The sequence below is a fragment of the Corvus kubaryi genome, unplaced genomic scaffold, assembly GCF_017639235.1.
Source record: "Corvus kubaryi isolate FWS band 111438036 unplaced genomic scaffold, C.kubaryi_AGA036_p1.0 37394, whole genome shotgun sequence".
Taxonomy (NCBI): Eukaryota; Metazoa; Chordata; class Aves; order Passeriformes; family Corvidae; genus Corvus; species Corvus kubaryi.
The window spans coordinates 4498664-4517966 of NW_024581133.1; the positions used below are offsets into that span (position 1 = coordinate 4498664).

A 19303-nucleotide genomic window follows, 5' to 3' on the forward strand; every position below is an offset into this window, starting at 1 on the left:
GATGTCAGAGGATGCTGAATGCAATATGGGGTCAAGGGTAAGGGAAACATGAATGTCCAGGCCATGGGTGGGCAAAGGGGAGTGAGGAGAAGCAAAGACAGACAAAATCTTTTGCCTGTCCTGGCTGTCTCACACTCCTAAATGTGGGAAGGGTGTGAAAGTCTGGATGCAAGCACAGCAGAGAGCAACCACCCCTGCAAACAGACCTACATGTGAGCCACTGCAGTTCTGATGTGTGTCCTGTCCTGTTCTGTCCCACACACAGGCTGCACACCCCTCGAGGAGCCAGCACACAGCCCTATGGGACCTGGGGCAGGACACACCACTGCCAGCTCACTCAGCCCTTGGGGAAGCTTGGATCAGAAATTTAAAACATCTCTGACTCTGGCATTTCGTTCAGCAAAACAAGAACAAAACATGTCCTTCTTCATTTTCCAAAGTTTCTGCGCCTTTTAATATTTGGGGTAAGAATCCTCCTTTAGGCCTTAACCTTTATCATTTGCCTAGCCCAGCCTTTTCCACAGCTAGGAGTACGTGTTGAAATTAAAACTTCCTTAGAAAAACAACGCTTTGCTTTAAAGCTTTAGAAAAGACAAAGAAGCTTTGAGGATACTCCACCTGTCCCACGAGTGCTGCACACACAGGTGGCTGTGCTTCACCTCGGGGAGGATGCTGCCTCCACTAACACCTGCTTGCTAATGGCTTTGGATAAATTTTTGGCGATGCAGCCAGTGTCCTAGCAAGAAATCTTGGCTGCTCCTATTCCTTAAGGATGCTGTACCAGCTTTGCTTGGCATTTGTTGGCATTAATTATAATTCAGTAGCACGCAGGCATGTAAGCCTGGGCAGCGTCCTTGCAAGATGATTTCAGCCACCCTTCTCTGTCTAGACAGACATATAAGGCATGCCCAGGGACAATCTGACAGTTCCAAACCTCTTCAGTAGTGAAATATAGGGGTTTTTTATCTTTTAGTGCAATGCCAGCAGAGAAAATCAGAAAAACAAACTTGGTTTTTTCCCCCCACATCCTTTGTAAACAATGGCTTCTGGTTTGCTTTTTCCTCCTCTTCCTCTACATTAGAGTGATGGTGTTAATTCTTCTTCTGAGGTGATAAAAGGCCTTTTTTTTCCACTAAGAGCTCAAATCCTCATCTGAATAGAATACAAACTCTCAGTGACTTTAATTGAGTTAATTTTAAGGGAGAACAATGCACTTGCCCTCTTCCAAGGGAACCTCCCATTTCCTTCTGCCAGGGCTCAGCAAGATTCTGCAGTAACTTTCCTTGGAGATAAAGTTTCCCCTGTTTAACCACTACTTCAAATGCAGTAAAACACAAAATACCTTAATGAACACAGATATCAAGTGGTTTTGTATGGCTGCCCTACCAAGAGACTGGATCCAGATCCTTATGTACTCGACTGAGGCTGTGCTCGTGACAGCAACCTGCAATTACACCAGAGACAACCTTAAAAATTCACTTGTTAACTGGTTTTCATCAGCAAAATGACACTGGGTAACATGCTCAATACAGACAAGATCCCAAAAGTAAGAATCCTTTGCTCCATTTATGACCCTGATTCACATTTAGGTGTTCATTGTTATGACAGTATTTATAAAAGCATCATTGTAATGCAGCTTGAAGGACCCTCTGATAAACCCTCTGGCTCAAAGTAAGTTGAATATGGATTTCATATATTTTGCCTGGCTATAAAATCAAGTGCAGATCTGTACGAGCCTGAAACAGCTCTGCAGGATTTAGAGTGGGGTGAATTTACAGTAAATGAGGGGAAAAGCTGGCTCTAGCTTTTCAGTTATTCCTGTTAACCAGAATTACTTCCCGCTTTGAAACACAGCAGCAATGTTGTACTTTGGAATTCAAAGCTAATCCAAAATAAGTCCTCCCAAGAGTCCTTTTGTTCTGGTTTAAAAGAAAGACATGGAGGGGAGATGTGCCATGAACGGGCACCCACATGTTTCTAGCTGAGCATTATCTTTGAGGCAATATTTGAAGCACATCACAAAAGGCTGCAGAAAATCAGGGCAAAACCCTTCAGTCTACACAGATTATGTGATGCTGGGCAGATTCACCTGAGGGAATTCCCTGCACCTCCTCCTTACATGGCTGCATGTTCATTGTGTAACACAAGAGGCTGTTTCACCCATCAGGGTCGGTACCTGTGGAGCCCCACACGCCCGGCAGTGGCACACGAGGTGCTGGACCATGGATGTGGGGTGCTGGCAGCCACTGGCCTCTCTGGGAAGGGGTTGGGGCCACAACACCCCACCAGAGAAGGAACAGCAGCTGTGCTCAGGCTGTTGTGCAGAGGAACACAGGTTTGCTTGGAGTTACCAGCACCAGCTCACTTCATTGCAGAGCTCAGCCCAAAGCATGCATGACAGAAGCTCCAATGCAGCCAGGTCTTCTGGCCTTTAGAGTTCGTTTTTATTTCTGACTGTTCCAAGTATGTTTTCAATCCTGTCCATGCTGCAATTCAGGCTGAGGAAATTATATAAACAGCTCGGTTCAGCTCCAGGATCAAAAAGATACATGAGTTTTACAGGGATTCTTCATTCTATTTCTTTTAAAACTAAATATTTGTTTCTATTTGTCTGGAAGAAAGAATGAGTAAGCTTGGTTCCTTTCCAAGGATCCAGCATGTGGGGTTAAAAAAAGAAGGGGAAACATCCCACTCATTATGAAATAGCCTAAAAAACAACAACAGGAAAAGAAAAAAAGCTAATCCAAAAACTTCTGTACTCTGAAAGGCTAAAAAAATAACTGCTGAACTAAACAGAGAACCAGAACGCTGATACTGCCAGAATTCAGTTAGGTTAGAGCCCAGTCTGCATGTGCCAGGTCCAGATGGCTGCTGGCAGCTCATGGGTCTTCCCCCCCAGACCCACACGTGTGACCATTTTTCCTGCTATTTAGTAGTAAACAACCTGTTTACAGGATTTGGGCAATCTTTTTTTTATTATCTCTTCTTTTTAAAAAAGGAGGATTCATTACCAAATTGATGTTTCACAATTCCTGTGATGAGAGAGACCTGGCCATCTTCAAGGAGCCTGGTTAGCAGGGAAGGCATTCCGGGATTCGATTGCTCATGTGTTATGGTTGAATGAATAAATATATCCCATCTTATTTTCAAATCTGGCATTTGTGGATTGATTCCTGAAGTAGCTACTTAGTCAGGTGAAGCATCATGGGACTCATGGTTAAACCACAAAACACTTTTTTCCTGCCTAACTATTTTAGCTGACTGAGAAACATGGTTTCGTAACATGTTTTTTTAACCAAAGGTGTCCTAAAGTCTCACAAAGACAGTGCAAGAGTTTTTGGACAGTCTTCATGGCTTCAGAATAAAAGATGTGCTGTGGTGCTCTCCTTTTTTCACAAAATCTGATTTTTAGAATGTGATTATTTTAGAAATCTCTTCTCATGGGAATATGAAGAGGTTGAAGCTTCACAAACTGTCTCAGTGTTGGTCACGAGAGGGTTCTTTTTCATGGCCCCTTGGGGTACAATGGGTTTAAACAAATATTTACACCATGCCCACACCTGCAGCAACCTGAGCAGCAGGGATGCACAAGGAACTCAGTCCAGCTGAGAAATCAGCCCTTTTCTGAGCAGCACTGCAAATCCCTGCTCGGATACAGACACAGACTTACCCCAGGTACTCCAGCCTGGAAACCCATTTTGATCTGAAATCAGTGAAGAGAGCGTGCAAGGTAGACAGACCTGGATTTTAACTATGAGAAAGAGAAAGGAGGTGCTGGGGTAAGAGAAAGACCCCCAGGGCTTGCTGCCCACCCAGGGCACAGCAGGGCTCACCCCGAAGCTCTGTTGAGGTGGAAGAGATGCTCGGGTTCCACAGAGAGCATGGGCCCAGGAGGGAACAGTGAGGTTGTGCTGGACACTGTGCACTGTCTCTGTCCCTCACTGGGATATCTGCCACCACCTGGAAAAAGGCTTCCCTGGGATAGCAGAGGCGACAGGCAGCCAGTCTCCTCTGTCAGCAAAAAGGGCAGGCAGGGCCAAAGGGAAAAAATGCACTTAAGGGCTTGAGTATGAGAGAGATGGTCTGCAGCCAAGAGTACAGTCTTCAGAGGAAAGCAAAGAAATGCCCTTTGAGGTTCTCTTTCTGCTTTAAAAAAACACAACAAATCCTCAAAGCCAAAGAAAAACAGATTTTTTTTTCTTTGTCTGGAAACAACGGCTGCTTATTACAAAGGTCTGATCCAGGCACCCCGGCTGACCTCCGAGGACTTTGAGTCAGGTGCCAGGATGGCTTAAAACCAGGGATTTTCTCTTCCTTGCACCATAAGGCTGAGGTACAACCAGTCACATACCCACTCGTGTCTCCTGAGGCAACCAGTTCATCCAGAGCTGCTGCAGGAGAGGGAACCAGCATCCAGCAGACATTTCACCAGGGGCACTGATTCAGGAATTAGAAAGTAATCTCTGATTTGAACCAGAGCCACAGCCTAAAGAGAACTGCTTCCTCCACTTTACAGCAAGGTTTATTATGATGGTTTCCATTAAAACTCCCTCTCCCTGGCTGTTTCTTCAATGTCAGTTTAGAATAACCAAGGATAAAGTTAAATCGTCTTTTAACTCCTGTTTACCCAAATTTTGGCGTACACATTTACAAAAAAAAATGGTCCCTATGGCTTTCCTTCATCCTGTGATTCCCATTGCCAGCCTCTTTCAGAGAAAAAAAAAGCTCCAAACTAAAAACCTTTGGTACAAGCCTTAGAGCCAAAGCTGCAGTTATAATACAATTCTTATACTGATGGAAAGGATCTCCCACCAAAGACCCCAGCATCCGTTCCTGTCTGTGAGATGCACTTGTGCTATGCAAAGCAGAAAGCCACAAGAAGTTTACACTTGAAAAGAAAAACTGAACACCAAGACAATTAGCTTTTTGGGGTTTTTCTCCTTCCTCCCCTCTTAAGTGGCTCAGTGTGTAACACCAAGATGCCTGAACCAGTACTATGGTTTACTTTCCTTGTGTTACCAAAACCATCCAGGATTTAAATGTATTCTTTGAAATACATCTGGATTCCTGGTTAAAATGGAAAATATAAATTTGGCTTACAGAAAGAAAGCATCACCTTCATCATCTGTCTCTCTTCATTCTAAAAAGCTCAGGAAGTCAAAGTTTCTCCAAAGGATTCCCTGAGGTGACCCACCACCCATGCCTGCTTGCAGAGTGGTAAATGAGGGGAAACCACTTCATTTTGGTGAAATCAGGGGATCTGCATGCCTGGACCTTTACTTTCCTTTACACATGGAAAGCAATAAAGCAAAGCTATTTCAGCTTTGTTCTGGTTTTTTCATTAAAACAAAACAAAGCTATCTACAGGATGGAAGAGGGGACAGGCTGTTCTAAAATAATAAATCAAAGCCACACAAAGACCCATCAGCTTAAGCCAGATACTGCCCTCTAGATTTTAACCAACTCCAGCTGTGTCATAACACAGGACAGCTCAAAAACGGATGTATTTTCAGATGATCTGGCCTCTGACTAGAGGAAATGAAAGAAATGCACCAGAGCCATATTCATGGAATATTTTAAGGACGGAGTCCCAAGACATTTGGCTGTTTCATAAGGGTGATTTGCATTGCATTAGCAGATTTCATCCCCTGAAGTCACCATCACACAAGGAGCTTGTCACTCCCCCAGATGCTGGGAACCAGCTTTGGTGCTGTGCTATGCTGACTGCCACCTCCCTGAGGAATGAGAAAGGCATTAGAAAAGGAAACTAGAGGGTGAAAGAATAAAAAAAACATGATAAAACCCCAGCTGTGACCATCTTAAGTTGCCGGGTCATTTGGGAATAGGAGTGCTGCAGTCTGGTGTGCACGTGAGCAGGCTGAGTCAAGTAATGAAATAAATTACACCAGAACTGAAAAGATCAAATGAAAAGCACCTCCTTTGGAGTTTGTAGAGGAAGAGATGGAAATAAGTACTTTCTCACAACAAAGGGCTTGGGAAGAGTTGTGAGAAAGGAGGGTATTAGAAATTATCCTCTGCGTAAATATTGGAAAGATTAAGGGAGTTGTTTTCTCTTTTAATTAGTGGTATTTAACAGCTTCCTGTTTAGTTCTGTGTTTCAGTTCTGTTTCTTCAGCTTGTACAAAACCCACTGTAAACCCTCCAAAATACCTGTCTGTGTGGCTGAGCTGGGCTCCAGCACCTCCAGGAAAAGCAGAGACGTCAGCACGGCTGCAGGATGGTTCCTGTGACCCTGCCTTGCAGCTGGGCAGAGGATGGGGGTTAGATGCCATTGCCAAAACTGAGGGAGAGGTGCAGCCTCGGGCAACAAGCAGTAATTGGGCATGGGATGTCTGGGACATGGAGTTCAAAGTAAAACAGATGTGTGTGCATCTTCCTCAGCCACTGCGCTGGCCACCGAGGACCTCCTGGCTGGTCCCGAGTGCAGGAAGCCTTCCTCTCTTTCAGGGTGGTGAATAAACCATGGGTCCTGCTTCATTTCTCTGCTTAAACCTCTCAATTCTGTATTATTTAGCAGCTGCTAGTCTGAAAAAGAAAAATCTGAACCAGCCTAAGCATCTTGTAGGTGATTCCTGCTTTTGCCACTCTCAGTACTGGCTCATCAGGAACACCACAGGTGTCCGGAGGCTTGTGGACACACACAGCACTGGCAAGAAATGAAAACACTGAATTCATGGTAGATCCCAAATTACACATTCAAAGTAAGTTCAGGGCCCTACCTGAAGGCTGGGGCAACATATGTAGCTTTAGATGCTCTTGTGCTTAAAGACCAGCACAAACAAAGGAGACAAACTCACTTAAAACACAAGGAGTGGAAGTCAGACTTGATAAATAAAAATCCAGTGGAGAAATACACATTTTTTTGTCTTCTACTTTCATTCTTAGGAGTTTCTTGCAAGAGAAATGAATGAAAATATTTTTAGGTAGAAAGTCTAACTTTCCAGTTTAAATAAAAGTATGTGTGTAGAAAACTAACTTGAGCTGTTTAAGGTATTTGCACCCCAAAACTAAGTAACTGCGTTCACAACCTTTTCTTGTGAAAAAGTCAATTTCATTTTATATATAAGGAAAATTCTTCTTACTTTTTTTCATTCTTGTTCTTAATCAGGCCAACATTTTATGTGTTTTTACCAAAAAAATTTGGTCTTTGAAGGAGAAAAGCTAACTATATGCTAGCAAAAAAGTCAGTGTTTAGTGGGTCCTAACAGTTTTAAACATTACTTTGAATTTTTTTGTGAATCTGCTGACACCAGAATGTATAAAACCTGACACTTCTGCCCCTCTGGTACTGTCATTCAACAATCCCCACTGTGCACTTCATGCATTTTTACCATTGTGCTTAGCCTGCTTGTTTTCTTTGGGAAATGGCTGGATGAAACAAACCCAAGAAGTCTTTTGGGTTTTTTTCACTAGGATATTGGCATTTGCTGTTCTGGCTCTTTCAGGTGAAGCAAAGTCATCAGACAAAGTGTTAAAAAAATGTTGTTCTGTTTTGGCAATGAGCAGGCTTCCCGGGATAAGCAGAAGCATAAAAAGGACAGGGGAAAGGCAAGAAAGCAGGCAAGAGGTTTCCTGTTCTCAGACATGTGGTAGATAGAGATCTGCACATACACACACCCATACCTCTTTTACAACCCTCAGAACACCCCCTCCAGTTCAACTCTGAACTCTCAGAAGCAAAGACACTCAGAGACATGTGATCAAGCAGGCAAAGGAGGGGTGGGATGCAAAGCGAGTCACGTAACTTGGAGATGAGATTTGGCTGGAATAAACACAGAAAAAGTGCATGTCTAGGGCTCTGACTGCCTGGGAGAGGATGAATAACACTTGTTCTGAATTGTGAGCAGTACACAATATTGGTTACATCGGGTGGAGTATGAGTCCTGGGCAAATGGGTATCACCTAGTGCTGGAGTTTCTGGTTGTCCTGGATGTCAGTCCTGGCTGTATTTTAGTAAAGGGAACCTCTAAGCTGATGAATGTTTTTCTAGAAAACAGCCCTGCCATGTTTATTGACATGGTGTGTAACACAGCTGATGAACATGGAAGTGCACAGTCCAAATCCTGACTTCACTGATGAAAATCTGGGGTAAACTAACGAGGGAATGCCATAGAGTACAACTAAAAATTACATATTTTTTCCTTGGGCTTGAACAAACAAGAGAGTTCCATCCAGTGAGTCAGTCTCCCCCAACTGTTATTACTCCTATTTAAAAACAACCCCTCTGACATTTTGTTCAACATCTACGTGAGCTGAACTTTCAAAGGGAGTGAGAGGACTGGGAATTTAAAACTTTCCTGTTCGTAATATGGGAACCAAGCAGAAATCCCCACATGCTGCTTTGGTAAGTTTGTCTCTCACAGACTGAATTTTATACTTCAAAGGACAAAAAGAAGCATAGCCCCCATTTAGCCTCCAACCCATCCCAAGAATAAATCACAGGAGTTCAGTGCTTCTTGCTCTCAGTGAGGATACAGCTGTTTTTTCTCTCAAAAAATTTCTCCCAACCTCCCAACAACTTGCCCAGCACTTGGCTGAATCTCCTCTGGCACAAAACCTGCTTTCAGGACAGCTCACCTCATTTTCTGCCAGCATCACTGGTGGGGAAAGAGGAATGAGAAATACCCACACATCTCACTGGTACTGAGAAGATCAGAGAAGGGGCTGCAAAGGATCTGGCCATGTCTCTGCCACTTTCTCCCAGTTCCAGCTCTTTTCCTTGAGCCCTCATTCCTTCCCAGCTCCCTGCAGCTGTCACTCGCTCCTCTTTTGTTAGATTTTGGCTTTTTTAAAGGTTTCCTGCCGTCAGCTCAGGTCCAGCAAACACACCCAACCCCCCCACAATGACAAACACGGCTAGTGGGTGAACATCCAGCTGATTTTTTCCAGGGCCTTGTTATTGAGGATAGACTCTTCTGGAGGACTGCTTGTTGCAGGGATTGTAACAAATGAGGTGTGTGTTTACCTAACTAGAGCCAGGTGTATTAGGATTTAAAGGCCTTTCCTAAATAGTGCTGTTTAGGAAATGCCATTAAAAATTCAAAAGCATAGGCCATAAATTAATATAAATTAAAATTTTTATCCACATCTCCTTAGGCAAAAAGAATGATTCTTGGTTTTGTGAAGCTCAACAAATTACAGGAGGGATCCTGCCCTGAGGTACAGATCTGCTGATCTTCATGAAACCACAGTCTGACTCAGACAGCATTTGGCTTGCAGACAAACGTATTCAAGCAAAAGTAAGAACTTCCTGCATTTAAGCACACTACATCATCTTATCATCTCTTTTCCCACCCTACATGTTTTCAAGGGGGAGTTACATGCCAATTCAATTGCTGTCTTTTTAATGTCTTCCTAAGTTCTCTATCACAGACTTACTGTGTATTTTGTATTTTCCTGCTGCTGTGCCTTGGATGCACATCAGGTCAGGAGATGCTCCCTTAAGACCACCAAGCCCCAGTCCCTGGGCCAGGAGAAAGAAAAAAGCAGGGAAACCCCCTCAGGTTTCATATGCCAGGCTGCAAAGTGACAAGCAGCCTGGTTTGCCACAGCCATCTGGGTCTGATGCTCAGATTGTTCTAATTCCTGCTGTAATGTGATCATCTCAGGAAGGATGTGTCTCCTCAGAGCCATCTTGTTAATCCCAGCTGCAGAGGACAGAGAGCAGCAAGGGAGCAGGCAAGGAGGCAAAGACCTCAGGGCTTTAGGATCACTCAGACACGGCAATGCCAGCACTGGCTTCACCCAACTGTACTGAGTGGTGCAATCTGCAACCTGGTGTCATGGCAAATGTTTTAGCTTCCTTCCAATTATAAAATATATATATATATATATCTTGTGGTTTTCCTCCATGGGTTGATCTGTGGGTGATTTAAGGGATTTAAATAGACAGAAGGGAATTCAAATATATCTGCTGACTTCTGTGTTGTGTGGATGATTAACTCTGAATCACAGATGTTGCCAGGAGGGGCAGGCTATGAAACCCAAGTAGCATTTTACTTATTGTTATTGGAAATCGTGGTGGTGTTCCTTGTATTGCATCCAGATCTAGGAGATGGAGGGGTCAGGACATGCACATATAACATATGCACATATAACAACAAGAAAGCATTCCCAGCCCTAAACGGTGAGCTCCACTACGCCTTCCTGAGCATTTATCAATCTGGGAAGCAAGAGGAAAAGCTCACTTGCAACCAATCTGAAAAAGAAACAATTTAGGAAATATCTCTAAACTGGGCAAGACTGCAACAAGCACATTCTAGCCTTGTCTTGTTATCTTTGTTTTTCTCCAGACCTTATCACCGCCAAGGAATTTAATCGCAAAAATGACAAGTAGCTGAAAGTATGAATCAGACTGGCATTGAATAATAAGCCATAGGAAAAAATCTACCTACACCACCTTGGCAAATACAAATATAAGGAGTCCCCCAGAGTCTCAGTGCAGACTTGGGCTGTGTAAGTTTCCCTGCACTGAAATCTCCACATCTGGATAGGTTGCAGCTTCCTGGAGGCTTTGTGTCACCCAAGGTCAAAAGGGTCTGGGATTTTTAAAGAAAAGTTTAGACATAAGCTCATGTTGGGCTCTTGAATTTTCAGATAACTAAGATTATTCACTGGTGAACATGATAACAAGCCCCAGCACAGGTCTTCAGCCCATGAAATAGAGGAGTTGAGCAGTGAACTTGTGCCCATCCCTGCGCAAACACCACAGCAGGGGAAAGGCTGAACCCATGCCTGAGCACTCACATGGGCACCTGCCCTTTTGTTTGCTGTTGACAAGAAATTTGGCCCTCTCCCCCTAATTTTTTTTTATAGGACTCTCATAAGGATCCATCTCCTTCATCAAGGCACCGAAGAACACCAATATGATGAGCCTCACTGTACCCCTTCAGGCACATTTCCCTGAATTCTCCTTGTCAAACCATGGCAGAGAGCCCTAACAAGGGGAAACCCTTCCCTCTGAGCCTTAGCAGACACATATAGAGGTATTTCCCTGTTCTCATTAAAAGCAAGGAATGCTTAATCTAACTGCCACTGCTTTCAGGCTGCTTCAACAACATGACTTATTACACTATACTTCAGATACGTGCTTTGAGGAGATAGAATTCTTATCTTTAGATGTGCTGATAGCACAAAGAAGCCTGGCTGACTTACTGAACAGCCCTATGCCTTTGATAATAGTATTTGCCTTTGCTGCTTTTGTGATTAGAAAATTTGCACAGGCACAAGGCCTGGGTCATTAAATTGAAGGATTAAATTTCTGACTCTGATTACGCTATGAAGTGCCAATCTTTGTACTGCAAAAGAAAGCACTTACTCGCAACCAAATAATATTTTCAATCCTCTCCTTCAGGCTTACCAGCCTCTCTTCCATCTTGTAACAAGCCTGATGTTCTCTGTAGACCTTTTGTGCTTCAGGACAATAATTTTGAGGAAAGCCCTTAACCAAGTCTTACAGATAATTCTCAAACTTCTATGAAGCAGAAAAAACAAAATACCAACACACACACCCCCCCAAAAAAAACAACCCCAAAAGCCCCACAGCCACTCCAACGAAGAGACAAAACCCATGGAGAAGGGGTCTGAGGGTTCATAAAGGTTTTGCACACACTTTTTCTGCCCTGAAAGAAACCCTCAGCAGATCTGGACTGACTCTGGAGCACACTTCATTCCTATAGCCATTAAAATTCCAGCCTGTGCTCTCCTCTGCCAAAACATTCAGAAGTTACTTGCCCTGCACTACCCCTTTCCAGAAGCATCAATACCTGTCCTCCTGCTCATCCTCGCAGGGAAACTCCCAGGCATTAGACAGACAACTCTTAATCTATAGCTTAATCAGGCATTTCTGCTGAGCCTGCAGTGCTCCCCAGCAGGCTGAAAACACAACCTGCGGGTCTCCACCACGCCTTTATGTTTGCCCATCAGTCAGTGAGAGACACAGATCCCCTGACAAATGCGAGCCAGTCCATCTCTCCCAGCCCGTCTGCAGCACATGGCAGCATGTGGAGACACAGGAATTCTGTTTGGTTCAGCCACGTAGTTTGATGGAAACAAAGAAGCTGAAGGATTACTCTAAACGTGGTTTGAATCAGTGGGAGGAAGGCACAAGTACTGCAGCAAGAAAGAAAGAAAGAAAGAGCACAACAGAAAGATAAAGATCTCCTGGGTGCCTGTGCTGTAACTGGTGTCCTCCTCCACTGAGCAAATCCACCCGAGCAGTGCCTCTGAACTCACTGGACAAGATTCACAGCTCACAGAGCTGCCAATTTCAGTTGAGTCATGTGAATTCATCCCCACCAGCTCCTGCCCACCCCAGGAATCTGGGCGTTCCAGCCTTCTAACAGATGTCTGGACTGGCACAGGTTCTACTGGGTCTTTCTACGGTGCCTCAGAGGCAGGGAAAGTGTTAATCATGCAAGTATTGAACATTAATGCTATGCCTGACTTCCACAGAAATCCAAATCCTGGTACATATCTCCCATGTCAAATTCTTTATGTCTCCTCTGACCTTCCTTTAGCCAGCACAGAGCAGATGACTCTGGAAGCGTGAGGGCAGCCTGCAAAGGCAGCATCCTGGATATAGCCATCCATCAGCTTACAAGCACAGGACTGAAAACACTTTAACTGTTCATTCAGGCTATTTCTGAAATTATTAATCCTAGAAGATCACTATTAAAGTTCATCCAAACATGATTTGGTTTGCATCGCATGTTTGGCACGGATATTACTATATTAAGAGATCATTTTTTGGAGATTATACAGTATTTTGAATTTTAAAAGAACAAATAAAACATAAAGCCACTTGAGACAGGTAAAAGTCTGGTTTTCTGTCTCTGATTACTCTGGGCTCCACAATGTGAGATTTCTTTCATTCCAGAAATCATTGGAATACAATGCTTAGTAGAGGTCATACATGAAATTGCTTACGCAGGCACTTACTTTCCTTCAAACTCCTAAAACCTCTTTTTGTCCTCAGTTCCTTCACCCTTCCATAGGAATCTCATTTCTCCATGTTTTTCCATGCAGTCTGGGGATTTCACTATTGCATCAGCCCTAAGTCTCACCCTAGTGAGCATCCAGCATACTTGAGGTGTAGACGGAGCAGCCACAAAATTCATTCCCAATTATTTCTTAGCAAGATGCTCTAAACAAAATGAAGTAAAATTGTGGTTTTCCTTTGTTGCATTATATTTCTTGCTTATGATTCTTCAAAACAGATACCTTGCCAACTGTTTCTGGATCAGAAAACTCTACAAACCTTTGCCCAGTTCAAATAGCTGGTTTCATAAAAGACAAAGGGAAACACAACCACATTGTGGTTTTCAATAGTAAAATGTAGTTAAATTGATGCTTGAACGAGAGTTAAACTTCAAGCTGAGCTTTACCACAGTCTTGGTGCTGCCTTCAAATTTATATCCATGCTTGAAGATTGTGGGCCAAAGCTTTGGCAAGTGTGAATTGGCCATCAGTGACTTGGCAGAAGATTTAGCTCTGCAGCTGCAAGGAGAGAGCTCACCATTTTAAGACAGATAATAATTGCAAAGCTCACATTGTCCGTGAGCAACTAGAACTCCTCTTCCTTAAAGTACACAAAGATATACTCATACAGAAAATAGTGATTTAATTCTGATAACTCCCCTGTGACAGGAGTGTCCAAACACTGATGATGTAGCAACTCAGTCCGGGCCCTACAACTACTGCATCTTAAAATCAAGAGGCCAGGTGTGTGTCACTCCCTGGAATGGGCACATATAAAGAGGAAACACTGCCCTTCTCAGGTGCATTCCCATGGGCCTTCATAATGGGAACAGAGGACAGTACTTTTAGACTTTTTCAGCTCCAAAGTTCAGGGGAACTAAAGGGAGCTCAACCATCTTACCCTAAACTCACAGCAGGGACACTCTGCTGCAGGAGCAGCGGATGGGTGTGGGATTTGGTGGTTAATACTGGAGGGACTTGGGAGCCCTCCAGGTTTACCAGCAGGACATGCTGCTTCTTGTCCCAGCGCCTTTGCCTTCTTTCGTGCCAGCTATCTCAAACCTGTTTTGGAAACCTGAGCCTCTGTTGTGCGTAATCAGGTCAGGTTTCACTTGCAAACCTCTGTTCTTTCACCACAGTGTGTTTTTAACAACAGCTGAGGACTCAGGCAAACTGCAGAAGCCAAGGTGAGGGCCAGGCTTTCTTGGGGTGCTCATCCCCTGCAGCATCTCTGTGCAAGCCGTGGGAATGCCCACCCCTGCTAAGATGACTGGGCTTCAGTTTTCTCCTAACAGAAGAACCAGCACAAAGCACAAGTAATTCCACTAAAATAAGAACAGCACTAAAGACCATAAATGAAATAACGCAAAATTAAGATTGCAAGGGAAAAAAGCAGCATCTAAAATGGACATATCCTGTCTTTATACAATGCTAAGAAAACTTGTGAAATAAATAGAGCACAGCCTGCAATTTGGCTGTCCTGAGACCTACCATTTTAAAGCTTTAGTTAGAAAGAAGCAATGATTCCAGTGCTGTTTGGATTACAGAAGATGCAAAGTTTTGTGCACATTCTGACGTATTTCTGCACTTTATATATATGGGAGATAAATTATGTGTGCAGCAACTAGTACAAATAAATGAACCAGAGCCAGAGCTCTTCTGGAGGGATTTCAGGGACAGCAGGCCAGGACTTACTTGGATTCTATTTCAAAACTTCCTGGAAAGAGAAGCCTCTCTGCACATCAAAAAAGCTGGAATAGAGTGAAAGCAGAAGCATCTCGTTGCATCAGTTAGTGTCAACCTTTAAAACCTTGCTTCCACACTCCCAGAAATTGCTGAGACCTTTGAAAGGTCACTGATGAATATTTTGGGAAAATGAAAGAGCTCCAGACCTTGGGGGGGAAAAAAAAAAGAAAGCAGTACCTGTTGAAGTTGATGTGGTCCAGCATGACATCCTCAGGTGCTCTGCCATCTCACTGGATGATATAATCCTGCTCAAGCAGGAGGACAGGCTGGTGCTGCTGGAACACAGCTCCCTGTTCACGCCTTGCAGCTGCACGGGATGGGAAGGGAATGCTGCTCTGGCAATGCACAAGGTCAGGTTCTCAGGGCATCTGGCCTCGATATAAAGCTGAGGGTGAAAGGAAAATGGCAAATATATCCATTAAACCAGCCAGGGCAGCCATAACATGTGCATTTGATCATCGTTGCCTGTAAAGGATTTTTGCCAATGAAGAGTTCAGAACATTTGGAAAGTCACTGAAACATTTCCAGTTCAAATAAAAAGGTAAACCAGAAATAGCATCTGCAGCCATCCATGGAGACACCATGAAGTGAGATATGAGTTGTACAGTGCCGTAAAAACGTTCACTATTCAAAGTCTTTAGGGAGAAGGGTAATCAAGGAAGCATCACAAAGTAACTCTTTTTTTATGAATTCAAATAAGTCTGCTTTAAAACCAGGCTTATTCCATTGAAAATACAGAAAACTGAAGTTATTTCAGTGGGCTTTGGATTAGGTCCAGTTATCTAATAGAATCCACATCTTTGCTCTCAGATAGCAGACTAGGCTGAAATTCTGGGGGCTGAAACTCGATGTCCTGACTACATGACCTTATGGACTAAATACCAAGGTCCAAGGCTTCAGCAAAGCTCTTCATGCAGGGACTGAGAGATGCCTCTGACCTGTAGTTCAACTCTACAGACCAGCTACAAAACCACACTCCAGCTGAGTGCGTTTTCTGCCCTGCCATCACTCAAGCAAAGCCAAATTCATGTGGCAAGCATTAGTTTTAAGGCATGACGCTCTGCTGCTTTCCAACATGTGAAATTCCAGTGCAGAAGGAGAATGCACAGCTAGTCATACAATTCCATCTCTGCACGCAGGGCTGTTGCAGGCAGCCTGTCATGTTCACTGAAGGGTTTCAGATGCACAAAGGACAGATGAGGACATCTATAATCCTGCTGCCTTCATTCTCCTACAGTGTAGAATAACACTCTTTGCATCAAGAACTTAAAACCTCCAACATAAAAATCCATGGTAGCTCAGAAATGTCTAAGCTTCTACATGAGCATCCATCCATCAAAATTATTTTTAAACTCAATTTGTGTCTTTGAGGTAGATCTAAATGGAAGCAGTAGTTTCTTATCAGATTTTAATTTCTTAAGGATACAAGTGTGGCCAAGACAAGCAGAGAGGTTGAGACTCCATCTATCAGGACATCTGCCTGCTAATGCAGGGCTCTCACATCTCCAGATCTGCTTATCTTCCTCTCATCTACACAAACAGAAAGCTCTGCAAAACCAGATTGTCTCTCACTGGTTTGTATGTGGGCTTATTTTAGTTAGGGATTCTAGCAAGTTCAGCCCCTAGTTCCAGTTTCATGCTCAGAAGGATCCCACAGTTGTGCCTGCTCCTGGGGTTGAGTTTGAGCTCCTAAGGATCTCCAGCAGATAGGCCATCTTTGCCTACCCCTCCCCTCACCCCTGGACCCAGCAGCCTCAATGCTGAATGCTTAAGTTAAACATTTGGGTCTCGTGCCAAAGGAACAGTCCAAAAGTGGTTGTGAACGCCTGTCAGATATTTAGTCCACTCCTCCTTTCACACCATTGCACTTCAATGATGAGAAGCTATTCTGAGTGGTGTCTGCAGGTACTAGAAGATTAAAGTGGATCCCAGAATGACATTAACATAAATTTTTCCTGATGGCTGATACTATTGATCAAATAATTCACTCCAAACAATCTCTGAGCAGCAGCCTGTTTGCTCATTCTTGATGGATCAAGGAAGAATAAATTATTTGTACAGTCTGATTAAAAAGCCTTTTATATCTATGAAACCAAGAAGAAAAACTTATTTTGCATTCACATTCAAACCGTGATTGGAAAGCCAATAACACATAGTTCAATAAACCTCATTTCAATCTCACTTGGCCCCATCAGCATGGGGTAATGCTGAGGTCAGAGCAGGGGATCAGTCAGGTACATTCAGACCTGAAATCCCATCAGTGTATTAATTGTTCTCAATCCAAACAGCATTTTCTAAAAAAAACCAGTTGGAATGAACACTTATACTGCACTTACTACAAAATGAAATGCACCAATGAAAAGCCAAGGAAGGAAGGAGATGCTGTCAATGAATCCCAAAGCTTCCTGTATTACAGACTACCAAAAACAAAAGATTCCTATGTACCTTAAGCTACTTGTGTAAAGACTGAAAAAACCAAAGCACACAGTGAGAGAGCTGTGCATGGCCAATACTGCTTGCTACTCTTACTAAAGAGTCCAAGGAAGTGCTGGCAGAATTTACAGAATGCTTCAATAAGATGATGAGGAAAGGAGATTTGTTGGTAGCATTTTCCTCCAGGTGTGTAGGGACTAAGCCACGAGTCTGACATTAAGGATAATGATCACAGCTGTTTGGAGAACGAAATAGGGATAAGTAGAACAAGGAAAAATGCCACATGTGCATTATAGAAATGTTGGTAAAAATACTTGTAAATTACTTGTAAAGTGTCATTTGGTCTCCTGCAATGATAAACAATGGCCACTGAGTGAATGCTCTCCAGAACTGCAGGACACCAAGAGTGTGATTTTCAGTCCCATGGAAATACAATAGTGTATCTGACAGATCTTTAAACATGTTTCTTACTAAAGGAGGTTACAGCCCTGACCAAAAAAACCAGATCCTATATGAAGAGACTGTTTTGCCCATGTGGAGCGTCACTAGATCAACAGGAATGAAAAATCCATCTTCCTTAGAACCACCATCTTAATTTTTGGTGACTTCTATCAAAATCTTTTAAAGAAAATGAGTACAAAGAGGTTTTAAAATAAGAGAAGTGGTGACAGCTTAATGTGGTTGGAGAAGAAGAGCTGGTTAAAACATTATAAATGTGAGCCTTCTAATTGCTTGGGTGGTTTAATGGACATAGATGTCATTTTAGCTGCTTGACACTTCACGCTGAAGAGATGTGTCAGATTTCCCCATGCTTACATGGCAATTTTCCCAAGTAGATTGTGAAACTGAGAAGATAAGTTCTTTACAATTCAGGGGGATCTGCTATTGAACTGGAGAGTGAGTATGAAGATGAGCAACATGCCAAGTATTGGAAATTACAATCTTGATTTCTGAGAAAAGGTTTTCTTGCTTTCTTGTTTCATTCCTGCTGCTTTTGTCCTGCAGTGCTGTCAGCTGTCAAGTTGGGGCAGAAAACCTTTAAAATGAGAAGATCAAAACATACCTTCTCCCTTTCTGGTTGAGTGACTGTTCAAAAAATGTCAGTGTTTTGGGGAAAACATTTTCTTGATGAAATTTCCAAGTAAAGACTTTAAAATTCTTGCAGAAAGAAAAATAAGTAGCCTTCTTTCTCTAGGACATGCTGGGATGGCACTGGCATCAGGAAAGCTACTGTGATTTTCGACTGGTGTACATCAGCGATCCAAACTGAACCTCTTTATCCAAATACAGACACCATGAACTGAAAAACATCTCACAGGCTTTTCCTTCTTCCCAGTCTGTGAGGTGCTGGTAATCCTCAAGCACCACAGACATCCTGGGACTGTATGGTTTTCCTGTGGCTAGAAAAGCACTGCTCACTCCCCCCTGCATCTCTTGCTTGCTTTACATTTAAGAGCATCACTACCAACACCAGCCACAGAGGCACCGAGTCCACAGAACCCACTGAAGAGGTGAAACCCAGAGATGCAGGACCAGCACAATTGCAAACATTCCCTGCAAGAACAGAGTTAACAAAAATGGACTAATTTCTGTTTCAGCCAACGGGGGTGAGGTAGTGACAAAGTGAACTGGTGTAAAATCAACAGCATTTCCTAGAGTATTTTAGAATTGCAAGGCATCAATTTTTTTTAGTTCAAAACCAACACTAGTTTGGCTATGTGGCAGTCTCTTATGACTGTCTAACACCTTTTTAAGCTTATTAAAGAAAACAGCACACACTGCCAAAAACTCTGCTTATTTTAATAAAGACTAATACCAAAAAAGAGAAGTTTCACAGCCTCCCCTGATGAGTTGCTGTGAAGTCTGCAGGCAAACAGTAAATGCACAGCTTCAACTGCCCAGTGGAAACCAAGGCACTTGTCTTAAAATTCATATAAAAATCAGAAAAGGTTTAGGAATCCCATTTACATTTTAACAAGTATTGCAGGTGTCAGGGAGCCTCCAGTTCAGTGCCACTGGAAATCTCACACGCCTACATGGAGAGAGCTATGAAGCCTCTCCCTACATTTTTCTTCCTTTATTGGCCTTTGCAGCAGATGTAAGTCAGGCTGATGTGACACCAAGG

General features: G+C 43.2%; 1 protein-coding gene across 7 annotated transcripts in view; it reads right to left on the minus strand.

The window, feature by feature from the left end:
• The window catches only part of LOC121670061 (cell migration inducing hyaluronidase 1), a 105005-nt gene that overhangs the window by 61913 nt on the left and 23789 nt on the right, over positions 1–19303 (minus strand). For 2 of the 7 annotated variants that reach the window (XM_042039815.1, XM_042039808.1), the window contains exon 1: positions 14923–15011. The exons of 1 other annotated variant lie outside the window; for it this stretch is intronic. The gene's annotated coding sequence lies outside the window, so the exon portion shown is untranslated. Of the gene's footprint in view, positions 1–1342; positions 1445–6171; positions 9738–14922; positions 15012–19303 lie in introns of those variants that run through there. 4 more of the 7 variants (XM_042039811.1, XM_042039813.1, XM_042039810.1 and 1 more) reach the window with 4 other exon arrangements.